The sequence below is a fragment of the Medicago sativa genome, chromosome 5 (genome assembly GCF_051527215.1).
Source record: "Medicago sativa cultivar Bolivia chromosome 5, Bolivia_mono, whole genome shotgun sequence".
Taxonomy (NCBI): domain Eukaryota; kingdom Viridiplantae; phylum Streptophyta; class Magnoliopsida; order Fabales; family Fabaceae; genus Medicago; species Medicago sativa.
The window spans coordinates 18738636-18752087 of record NC_140753.1 but is presented as its reverse complement, the minus strand read 5'-3'; the positions used below and the strand labels follow the sequence as shown (position 1 = coordinate 18752087).

Sequence of the window (13452 nt, the reverse complement as noted above, 5' to 3'; positions counted from 1 at the left end):
ATGGGCAACTTCTTTTTGGAAAGTGATATAAATATAGATTTGCACAGTACACACGGAGAGGGAAAGGATAGCTGGAAAGAAAATGGTTGCCAGCAGTCAAAAGGACTATGGTCTATGGGTGGGGCCATCTCGGTATCTGAGTTGACTTATTTCAAACTTTGGAAGAATTTTTCACCCATGTTCCCTTTCACCTATGGAGTACTCCACTTTGAGAAACACTTGTGTGGACCAGGACTAAGAATTTTGGTTTTGATCACACACACAAGTTTTTTCCTTCTCTCTCTTCTCCTCTCTCTTCTCCATTTTCTCTCTCTTCTCTCTTCTCTCTCTTCTCTTTTTTCTCTTTGTGTGACCAAATACAACTTGTGTGGACCAAGACCACACAAGATTTTCTCCTCCACTTTAGTATTTGAAATGATATATTGATAATAACTTTTTGACAACTTTTGGATAACTTTCTCTCTCATATTTACATGATGTTGTTATCCTCTCTCTTCCTTTTTCTCTCTTCATTGTTTTTGACCAATAAGAAGTGAAAAAAACAAGGTTGTCAACAATGTTGTCATCAAATGGATGTCAAAATATCATTACTCTAATTTTAATTTGGGTTAATTAAATAAATGGTCCCGATAAATATTCAGAATTTTGTTTTTAATCCCTATAAAATAAAATCACACTTTTTAGTCCTTATAAATTTTTTCCATCACCATTTTTAATCATTGTCAAAAATTTCCATTCACATTTTTGGTCCCTAAAATGCTTAAGGAAAATGTCACAGGAACTAACAAGTATGATTTTATTTTGTAGGAACTAAAAACAAAACCGTGAATATTTATAGGGACTAAAAATTTAATTAACCATTTTAATTTTAGTGATTGAATAAAGAAAATGTGATTGTAGAATTTTAATCTTTCACTTTTTTGAATTGATTTGTTATGTCCTATAAATTTCTCATTTTAATCTCTCAAAGTTATGACTATATGTATGTGCATGATTCAGTACGATGCACATTACTTAAGAGACAAAAAAAAATAGTGAATTATTTAATGCACAAATATTATCTTGGGGCTAAATCTTAAATGTATGGGAAAATAGGGGAATATAGTGCTTTTATGTATATATGGTCACTAGATTCTTTTTATCTCTCTCTCTCTCTCTCTCAATAAGAGGTTTTTTTAGTGTGTTTAGAGCTCTGAAAAGTCTTATAATGAGTAGAATTCATCTCTAGAAAATGGCCAATAATGATTCTATTCTTATAAATTCATACATAGTTTAATGGTTAAGTTCTTTTTTTTTTTTTGAACGAATAATGGTTAAGTTCTTTGTTTTCCTTACTTAATAGAAATTTAGGTGATTGGACTTTTTAAATATTGTTTCCAGAAATTTTGGTATATGAAAAGACAACGAATAAAGTAAATGTTTAATTAGTGCGAGTGCAGGAGTTCGAACAAGTTAACAAGTAGACTTAGATATGTGTAGGGTAGTTTTAAAAATGTACTAAACTAACTAAACCAAATTCGCTAAAAGATTGGGTCACCCAAAATCATTATCTAGAGCGTGCCAATCAATGGACGTGTCCTAGGGGCACACTATAGCAAGGTTGTTGATAAAATCATGACCATCTGATCCATTCCTGATAGTGAGTTGTATACAACTGTCCTGAGAGACAAATGTCCAATTAGAGTATTGGGTCCTAAAACCCTAAGGATTTTGCAGTAAAGACTAACTCATGGCTCCAGTCCAGGTCATTAGTATTGTCCCTAAATATCTCACGCCCACGACACTAACTTGATTGACAACGTGTTTACAAATACATTATCCTCATTATAGAGTTATCAACTTATCGCCATCCATCTTCAACCGTCATTGATCTCTTAAGCGAAATATATTAGGTCCAGTAAGGATCAAATATCAGCCTATTTGCACAAACTTCAACCATTATTCATCTCATAGGCCGCAAATATTAGGTCTAGTAAGGATTAATGACGTTGTTTATGGAAAACCAATAGATGCCTCATCCAACAATCATGATCCCTTCTAGATCAACATAATTCTTTGATGCCCACACAATCCTAAGTCATTCATATACACGTTTAAGGTCCCATGTGTCAGACAAAAATTATCCAAAGGTCATCCAATTAAGGAAACATCGTCATATCTTCATATGTCTCGAGGCCGTCAAAACAATTGTAAAATTACAATCCTAACACAATATTCAAAAGCCAAAGACATTTTAAATCATCCATCAATATATGACTCAAGGCACGTGGTGTTCGCTCAAAAAGTAGTGCACTCACCCACTTCAACTACAATCTGCACAAAATGTACCAAGACTTGTCTAGATAAGTCCAACCAAATATCTTTTCAAACACAGTCCCGATAAAAGGCCAATAAAAGTGGGGAAACTTATGACAAATAACATCGACATAAAAGGTCATAAAGAAGCAACATTCCTATCATATAACAACACATAAGTTAACATACAAAGCCAAAAAGGGTCATCACCTAGGATGCGGTTGATCTGCTAAACAGGGGACTAGACAACTTCTTGGTATCTTATTTAATTTAGAAATAGTTCTGAGATTGGGAAAAACAAGTAGCAATGGACTAGACAACAAATTGAATTCTTGTCCCTCACTAAACACGAGACAATTTATTACCTAAAGCACATACTATAAAAAATAACAAAATATCATTTTTATGTTCCAACACGAAAAATATTACCTCTATATCTTTCTCCATTACAACTTTATATTGTCTTGTACTACTCTGTCATGTACTGTTCTTTTGACTACTTACTTTTTTCGTGAATCAAGCACATCCCTAGAATGTTTGGTTTGAATCAATAATTTCGGATTAAGGTATATAAAATCTTTACCAAATTAAGGTATATAGTTTTATAATCATATAGTCAAACCTTTGCTAAAACATTGTACCAAAAGAAATCTTTACCAAATTAGGGTATATAGTATAATCATAAATCATATAACACAATACAAATGCATGAATCAATAATTTCGGGGTGAATCCAAAGCAATTTTAATATCACTTGCTTTCATTTTCTTCATGTTATTTATAACCATCACATATATACTCTGAAATTATAGTAAATCACAAGAACCAGTGCATCAATAGTTAAAAATAATAATAGCTCATAATGGCTTCCCAGATTTCCTTCTTCCCTAGTCCCTCGCCTCCTTCATTTTGCTTGACACATATTGTCAAGTCCCACTATCCTTTCAAGCGATCCATTCAACCATCATATCATTCTTAAGGTTTGAAATAATGAATATTAAATCAAATCTAAATAATTATTTCTAAAAATTTAAACCTTAATTTAAAAGAAAAGAAATAAATAAAAAATATATCATATATCATATCCATCCCTTGATTTTAATTAATTAAACTCTTTCAATATTTAATGAACTAGCATTTTAACTTAGTTGACAAAAACCGGCACAAATATATTGCATAAACATGCAAGGATTAAAAATTCCAAACACCTTATATCCTTATTAAACCAACAATTACATTACCAATTCAACACATAAGAAGTTCAACTCATTTTTTTGAAATAAGAAGTTCAAGTCATAACAAGCTTAAAATATACCATAAGAGCAAAGATAAAGTTTAAAGTCATTAAAAACTAAAAATGAGCTAAACAACAATGGATCTAATAGGCCAAAAATATAACACCCACCTAGTGATTTAAAAAACATAAGTTCGGCTATGTATAATGCTACAAATATACTATAATAGGTAGAAAACAATGGAGAAGTGAAGTTGAAGATGTCAAGATGATGAGATGGAACAGATGCGACTAATCTCCCTTACTTTCTTAGGGAATGAAACTTGTACCTTACTTTCTTAATTGTAGTATTTACACTATCTCCCTTAGCTCACATGGGACTATAGAGCTATAGAGGTACAACCTTTCATTTTAGAACAAAGCACATATGTGTACAATATCACTACGTTTGCGAAGTAGTGGAGGAAGGAAGTGTGAACATGCAATAGATTCACAATAAAGATTATCTAGCAGGTGTGATGACAAAGTCAATTAATGCGGATAAGTTTATATGATGTCGATCCTCATATGACATATTAAAAATGTAGCAATAAGAAGTTAACAACATAGAAAGATTTTGAAATCTGACAAAAATAGCTTTAAATGTGGGATTATGAATGATAAAGCCACTTTTGTGGAAAACAAATTGTGAAAGATGCATATGATGTTATAAATGAAGTGGTTGGCGTAAACCAATTGGTGCCTCGTAAATAGATGTTGCCAAGGTGAAGAGGGTTATCCCACACCAAAGTCGTAACCAATTGGTAAGAGTGAAAGAAAAAATTCAGAGAAGAAAAAATAGTTTTTCGTGTAAGGTTTCCCCTTAGTAAAAATTCTTCTACTCTTCCCCTACATGATTTTTCTCCTTATTTGTTAAGTGTTTTCCACGCAGATATTGTGTATTTAGTTTTTCTTTTTTCATCTCTTATTTTAGTCGCGTGGTAATATTAGTTTTCTTTCATACTCTTATTATATGCATATTTAATTTTATTATTTCAAAAATTCTTTTGTGAGGGGATGATCATATATAGTAATTAGAGGCAAACAAGTATTTTACTTCTGACATAAAATCAAGAAAGCTAAATGTACTTAACTATCAATTTACTTTGAAGGTTTTGGTGACAAAGGAGATTAGGAAGCATATAAATGCAGTGAAATTGATGTTGGAGTTGATGGAAGATGGAGAGATAAGCATATCAGCTTATGACACAGCTTGGGTTGCTCTCATAAAAAATGTTGATGATGAAAATACATCACAGTTTCCATCTTCTCTTGAATGGATTGTCAATAATCAGCTTCCTCATGGTTCATGGGGAGATGAATTATTTGTGGCACATGTGTTATTGCCTTGAGATCATGGATATGCACCCTCAAATGTGTCACAAGGGTAATTCTATACATAATATGGAAAATTTATAAGTATTTAGTTCTAGGACTAAAAAGTAAAAACAATATTTTTATTAGATTAAAACCAAGTTTCTACCAACTTTTTATAGAGATTAAAAATCAAGTTTTACCAATTTATACAAATAAAAGTACATTTATCTTTGAAATTAATCATATTACAGGTATGCAATTTTTTATGGAAAATCTTAACAAGCTTCAGGATGAGAATGCTGAGCACATGCCAATCGGATTTGAAGTTGCTTTTCCTTCGCTTCTCAATGTAGCTCGAAGTTTGAATATTGAAGTGCCCGATGATTCTCCTATCTTAAAAGAAATATTTGAAATGAGAGACGAAAAACTCAAAAAGTATGTATTCAGTATTCTTATAACACAATACAATATATATGTCACGTAGTGAAAGTTTGACAATGTAGCCTCAACGGATATAATTCAAATTTTACGAGACATTTGTAAAATAACTATTAGCAATAACATGTATGTGATAACAGAATACCAAGAGAGGTGCTGCACATGGTGCCAACAACATTGCTACACAGTTTAGAGGGAATGCAGAATTTGGATTGGAAAAAAATTCTGAAGTTACAGTCCCAAGATGGGTCATTCTTGTTCTCTCCTTCATCCACAGCTTTTGCTCATATGCAAACCAATGATGAAAATGCTCTCCACTACTTGGACAAAGTTGTCAACAAGTTCAATGGAGGAGGTAAATTTTTCTTGCCAAATGCTTATTTCTCTAATACAATAATATTTGACCACTTTTCTTATTATGTGTTCAAATAGTTATTTTTGCTTATAATTTAGTCTTCATGGAGTATTTATTAATTTATTTATTTGTATATTTTGTCAGTTCCAAATGTGTTTCCTGTGGACTTATTTGAACATATGTGGGCTGTGGATCGACTAGAACGCCTTGGAATTTCTAGATATTTTCGACAAGAGATCAAAGAATCTGTGAATTATGTGTCAAGGTACACACATGATAAGTTGATTTACAATTTGCAAATACTTGAAGAAAAAAAAAGTGTGAACATTGGAAAACATACCTGCATTGTCTCTATTGATTATTCACTTGATAAATGTAATTTAAATTTTTTAGATATTGGACTGAGAAAGGTATTTGTTGGGCAAGAAATTCAGAGGTTCAAGATATAGATGACACGGCAATGGGATTTAGACTGCTTAGGTTGCATGGCCACCAAGTTTCACCCTGTAAGTTGAAAGATTTCACTACATTATAAAGAGTAAAATGAGAAATTAAGGTAATTGATATTTCAATTTGATCATAATTTATTGGCTTAATTACACTTTTGGCCCCCCTAAGTATCCAAAAGTTGCGATTTTGGCCCCCTAAAAAAAATATCTCTTTTTTGGCCCCTTAAGTTCACTTTTGGTTGCAATTTTGGCCCCCTAGCCCAATTTTGACCCAGTCAACGCTGACGTGGACGTTTTTTTGTATTTTTTAATATTTTTTTTATTTTGTAATTAATAAATAAATAAAAATTCTGGAAAAATGAAAAATTAATAAAAAAATTGAAAAAAAATATTAAAAAATTCTGGAAAATTGAAAAAAAAATATTAAAAAAATTCTGGAAAATTGAAAAATTAATAAAAAAATTGAAAAAAATATTAAAAAATTCTGGAAAATTGAAAAATTAATAAAAATGAAAAATAATTGAAAAAATACGGAAAAATTTAAAAATTCAGGAAAAATTAATAAAAATAAAAAATGATTAAAAAATTGAAAATTCATTAGTATTAAAAAAATTTATAAATTTCGAAAATATCTGAAAAATTTGAAAACGGAATTCTTAAAAAAATGGAATTCTGGAAAATTGAAAAAATTGAAAATTCTGGAAAATACGGAAAATATTTAAAAAATTTCGAAATTTTCATTAGTATTTTTTTCGGGAATTTTTGTGTATTTATAAACCGGAATACACATAATTTTTTGTGTATTTACAAACCAGAATACACATAATTTTTTGTAAACCGGAATACACATAATGAAAATTTCCCGGAAAAAATACTAATGAAAATTTAGAAGTTTCGAAAAATACACTGAAAAAACCTAAGCTCGACATATATACTAATGAAAATTTCAAAATTTCGAGAAATACTAATGAAAATTTCAAAAATTTCATTTTTTTAAAAATGATTAATCTTTTTAATTTTTTCGAAAATTTTGAATTTTTTTTAAATATTTTCCAGAATTTTTATTTTTCATTAAAATTTTAATTAGAATTTTTCCAGAATTTAAATTAAAATTTTTCATTAAAATTTCAAAAATTTCATTTTTCCAGAATTTTAATTTTTTTCAGAAAATTTCGAAATTTTATTTTTTCAGAATTTTTTAGACTATTTTATTTTTTTAATCATTTTTTATTAATTTTTCAATTTTCCAGAATTTTTTTTATTTTTTTCAATTTTTTTATTAATTTTTCAATTTTCCAGAATTTTATAATATTTTTTTTTCAATTTTTTTTATTAATTTTCAGATTTTTTTAATTTTTTTTGTAATTAAAAAGACATTTTTATTTCTGTAATAAAAAAACATTTTTTTAATTACAAAAATATTTTTTTTTATTTTTTATAAATTAAAAAAATAAAACTAAAATAAAATAAAAAAAATTTACACACGTGGCGCCCACGTGTCTGTTGACTGGGTCAAAATTGGCTTGGGGGGCCAAAATTGCAACCAAAAGTGAACTTAAGGGGCCAAAAAAGAGATATTTTTTTTAGGGGGCCAAAATCGCAACTTTTGGATACTTAGGGGGCCAAAAGTGTAATTAAGCCTAATTTATTATGTATGCCTGCATAATATCGACTATTAATATTTTCGTCAATAATTAATATTAATTAGTAGTACTTAACTATGACTATAAAGCGATTTTTTTTTTAATTCCTTGCTTCTGATAATGGATAAATAAATGTTTAAGTTTGATTGCTAATTGGCAGATGTGTTCAAGCATTTTGAGAAAAGTGGCGAATTCTTTTGCTTTGCCGGACAGCTAAATCAAGCTGTTACCGGCATGTTCGATCTATATAGAGCTTCACAAGTGCTATTTCAAGAAGAGAAGATTCTCGAGGATGCCAAGAATTTCTCGGCCAAATATTTAACAAAGAAACGTGCTGCTAATGAACTCCTAGATAAATGGATCAAAACCAAAGATTTACCTGGCGAGGTGAGTTCTAATTTCATTCCTACTGATCTCAAAGTTTACGTGAGCATCTTTCCCCATAATTCTTAAAATCCGAATCCATCGGAAGTACACATTCAGACTGAAAAAAGTTTTTCTCACGTCTGAATGGGCGAATCCAAGTGTTTTTTTTTAACGTCTGCATGTATACTTCTGATGGAGGTCAGTTTTCAAGAAGTTGTTGCAGGGTAAATGTAGCTCCAAGTTTAAGAAGTTCATGTGAATTCCACTGAATTATATATAACTAATTTTCAAAATAATGAGACCATATAAATTTCAACCATGTTTTGAAGGAAAAGAAGTCTATCACAGAGTTTACTGCAAACATTTCTTACCAGTGTATGCAGTAAAAAACAAGAGATAAATTGGGAGTTGATAAATTTATGTTGAGAATTTTAGCCCATTAACATTGTAACAAACATTCTGCAGGTGGGTTATGCTTTGGATGTGCCATGGTATGCTAGCTTACCCAGATTGGAGACAAGATATTACCTTGAACAATATGGTGGTGAAAATGATGTTTGGATTGGCAAGACCCTTTATAGGTAAGAGTCTTAATTTTACATTGAATCTGATGATGGCTCAGCAGGGAAGTTTTTGAGATTTTGGTGGCTTAGGGTGAACCTACAATTTGGGTCCTAATAATAAGGAAAATGATAACATGTGCCCCAAGGGCACATGTTAAGAAATTTAAAATAGAAACAATTGTCTCAAAAGTTATGCATTTGATTTTATTCAACTTTTAAAAGTCAAAATTTTGTTGTTTTCTATGAAAAGTTTCTAATTTTGAATTCCTTAACTTGTGCCCTAAGGACACAAGATAAAAGATAACAAGACCCTAATAATAAATATATATAAAAATCAAACTTGATACAAAAACTAAGCAACAATTTTTAAGGGCCTAATAGAACCCTAAAAAAAAATTGGGGCCTAAATTTCGTACTTATTTTTTTGGGGCCAAGGGCGGTCGCCCTCTTCGCCCTGCCTCAGATACGACCCTATGACTCAGATCATTTACTGCAGAACAATTTCACCTTTACTTAATATCTTAGAACTAAGCAAGTCTTCACTGTCAAAAAGATTTACCGATTTAGAGTTTAATACTATATGCTTCTATTTTTCTTATAAAAGTTGAATTTCAGTACAAATTTAGTCCTGAATTTTGTTGCATGAAATGTGTTAAGAGATATTAATATTCAAACTATTTATGTGAATTCACTTAACAAATGAAATTACTCAATTTTGATAGGATGCCGTACGTGAACAATGATGCTTACCTCGAGCTTGCAAAGTTAGATTACAACAATTGTCAAGCAATACATTATAATGAATAATGTATTAGGTGGTACATGCTTCACTCAATGAAAGCAATAACTAATGAACAGTCGAATATTTGCAATTAAATATCTATATATTAGGTGGTACATGGAATCAGAACTAAAAGGGTTTGGATTGAGCAAAAAGAGTCTCTTGATTGCTTATTATGTAGCAGCGGCTAGCATATTTGATCCCGAGAGGTCTCTAGAGAGACTTGCATGGGCTAAAACAACAGCTTTGCTGCAGATTTCAACGATGACGAAACTAAGTGCCTGTTTGGTATGGCTTTTTTTAGCCTCAAACGCCGTTTGGAGACCTTCACCCTGGTTTCTTTATTTTCCATCATGTTTGGTTTTCTTTTCTAAAAGTGATTCTGTCTTCCAAAATCAATTTTATGAGAAGCTACAAATCTCAGCTTCTGGGTGGGCTAGAATCAATTCTTATATTATATTTAACTGACATTTATATAACTCACCTTTTTCCTTCTTTACCCTCACCCACACCTCTCTCTTTTCCCTCACATCTGTTCGGTTTTCCAGTTCCTCTTGCCCAACCCATTTCAATTTGTCTTCCATCTCTGCATTTCTTAATGCCTATACCTTTTATTGTTTTCTTACCAGCTGATTTCAGAAATTGTGGTGTCAATGAAACGAATTTGTTTGATTAAACTTAGAGATAAGAGAGGGGAAAATTTGACGAATTAAACTTAAAAAAGAAAATGAAACGAATTTGTTTGATTACGCTGGAAGTGGACATTTCAGTTCTTGCCTTGGTGCATCAATGGAGTACAGTACAGACTTTTTTTTGCTGTTGTTGTGACTCCTGTGAGTGGGGGAGTAGATTTTCTTGGTTAGAGAAGACGATGACAATGGGTTAAAGGATAAGGCCCAATCTTTTTTATTCTTATTTTTTATTTTTATTTTTTATAAAATGCCAAATTTTCTACAATTAAATACTAAAGGGATAATATGGTCATTATACATTCACAATCAATTTTGATTCAATGTATCCCAACAATATTAACTCAAAAGAATCACTTTTAATTAAGCGTATCCAAACATAATCAATTCATATCTAACTCACTTTTAACCAAAATCAATTCTCTCAAACTCAATTCTATCAAAATCAATTCTCCCCGCCGTCATACCAAACACACACTAAGAGTTCTTTTGTAGATCAGTTCAATAAATGCATTAATGGAGGAGTCTACTCAATCAAGTAAACAACATATCTTTCCTATATTTATTAATTTGTGTCTTAGAATTTGAGTTGAGTCTAATTCATGAGTTAGTAGTTACCATATATCAGGCATATCTAGTAGTATTATTTTAAATTTGAACTCAGTTAAATAGATCTCTGTAGACATTAAATTTCAACACTGATGCAACAAAATGTGTTTTAAATATGCATGCGTAATTTGTTGCAGGGGGTTAAACAAGAACAAGAGAGAGGAGAAACTCATGGGAATTTTGCTGACAACCCTTGATCACCTTGGCCACCAAATGTTTAGGCATCAGAATCAGGAAAATTCTTATTATTTGAATCAAATGGCGAGTACAAATCCTTTTGAGACTTGTATCTCTATATATATTCATTTCTAAATGTAACTTCGTTTTAACACAGCTAACGGCAAATAGGAAGAACTTTAGCATTTTTTTCCTAAAGCTTTTCATTTTGTTTTTTGATCAGTGGCAAAAGTGGTTCTCAAGCTGGCACTATGAAGGAAACAGATCCGAAAGAGGAGCTGAATTACTTGTGCAAATCATAAATTTAACCGCCGGATATTGGTCAAAAGAAGTACAGCTCAACCCTGAGTACTAGAAACTACTTGAAGTCACAAAAAGAATCTGCACGGGCCTCCGTAATTACCAAATCAACGAGGTTAGTAATGAATACTAATTTTTATGCTTAGAAGTGCATGTTTGGACCGACGATCAGTTTTCAGAGTCATAGTTTGCTAGCGTAGTTTTGGCAAAAATTATATTTTGAAACTTTAACGAAATCAATGTGTGACCATAATTTTGCCAAACTCGCTGTAATTACAAACATGCACTAAGATTCAGAAAGATACTTAAAGGAAGCTATGATATTGCATAGAAGTTTGATAATTTTAAACTGTAATTAAAAATTTGAAATGCATGGCTATCATGACTTGGCTCATTCAACACTCCAACATTTAGATCCTGAATATGTTATTGTCAGGCACATGCTAGTATCAATACACCGGAGATAGAGTCAGAAATGCAAGAACTTGTGCAATTGGTGCTTCAAAATTCTGGAGATGGCTTGCATTCCAATATCAAGAATTCATTCCTTGCGGTGGCCAAGAGTTTTTACTATGAAGCAACTGTGACGCAGAGACCATTTCCTCTCATATTGATAAAGTTCTCTTTCAAAAAGTTATCTGAAACAACTAGTAGCAAATAGTAATGTTTCTTCTAGACTTGTTTGGATTTAAACTTTAAATAACCATGATTGGATATCCCATGTTTGATGTCAATTGGACAATCATCTTGTTTCTGTATTAGAGAATGCAATAAAACCAAATGGAAACAAAATGTTTTCTTAAACAATATTAGGTGCTGAAATTTCTGATTTGGTTTTGAGTTTGTTGTATTGCTTCAAAAATAGTTTTCAAAGTTAGTGTACTAGATCCCATTTCTCCAACTTCAATCGTCTCTCTATCAAGAATAAATCAACAGTTTAATCTTGTTTATCGTGTGATCGAGAAGACATTTAAGTTAAGGGAAGGGAATTATCTCTTGATGATCCAAACTTTCATTTACTTAAGGAGTTTTTCCTGTGTCCACAATGATTATTCTTTGTGTTCCTTCATCATCTCTAGGAAAATTAACACTCTAGGAGTTTTTTTTTCATTATCTCGGCCAATTGAGTGAGAATTTCTGAACGAAATCCTCTTTTATCATCTCACATTTAATGAACTGTACATAAAAGAGGATTTCAACCGGAAATTCCCATTCAATTGGAAGGGATGGTGATGAAATTGTTCAGCGCTTGCTATAAGGATTGCAAATTAGTCTCCTCGACAAAGTAAATCTTCTTGACTTAGGTCACAAGATGTAGAAATGAGTGACAATTTATTGTCAAAGCTCAAAAAATTGCAAGTGTATGAGATAGTAATGAGATATGAATAAATTCAGGGTATAACATTCTTGAAGCACAAGGGATGCATCAACAGGGTTAGATAACTTACACAATATTGAACAAAGTTACTAGAGGCATGGAATTAATTAGCAAACAAAGGATTTTTTTTAAGCAGTCTAACTTTGGAGGTAAGAAGCCATGTTGAGCTCTATTTCTTCTTTGACTTGTTTATCAAATGGTTCCTCGCCAACATATAAATCTAGGTTCGGTTTAAATTAGAAAAGGAGAATATACAACATCCATATTTCAAAATTACCGGAATTCATTCGAGACAACTCTATCCGATAATCAAATTGCCAGGTTTACAATATAAATAAAGTAGCGGCAGATCATGGCCACCATATAATACCACGGCGCCACATTCCTTCACAAATTGGCCATGGCTGCTGTCAAAAAATCCGCCGTGGCACCGCCATAGCCGATATTTCCTTAAAATAATGGGAAAGATATAAATGAAATATTATTGTGGGTTTGTCTATGTTCAATTTGTAAGATTCATGTAGCCAGTTTGGAATGTGGTATATGCAGTGGCGTAGTCAGGAACTTTGAGTAGTGGGGGCACCATATATATAAATTTGTAGCAAGGTCATTGTAAATAATTTGGAAATCTTATTTTATTTTTGTAGCAGGGTTATCTTAAACAATTTAGACGTCAATGTACAATAATAATTTAGAGACCAATACCAATTTGAAGTATTCATTTTGGTCTCTAAACGTGTGATCACTAAAATATTTGAATTTTATCAAAACTATGAACATATTTTCAAATGTTTCTTTTGCTACTAATTGTATAGTATT

General features: G+C 31.3%; 1 pseudogene across 1 annotated transcript; it reads left to right on the top strand.

Moving 5' to 3' along the window:
* LOC146920760 (ent-copalyl diphosphate synthase, chloroplastic-like) lies at positions 1 to 12117 on the top strand (annotated as a pseudogene). The gene is made up of 11 exons (XR_015011104.1): positions 1 to 132; positions 4648 to 4955; positions 5137 to 5320; positions 5464 to 5678; positions 5823 to 5943; positions 6072 to 6184; positions 7931 to 8157; positions 8602 to 8717; positions 9422 to 9517; positions 9591 to 9915; positions 11692 to 12117. The product of XR_015011104.1 is annotated as an ent-copalyl diphosphate synthase, chloroplastic-like (transcript).
* Positions 12118 to 13452: the final 1335 nt, after the last annotated feature.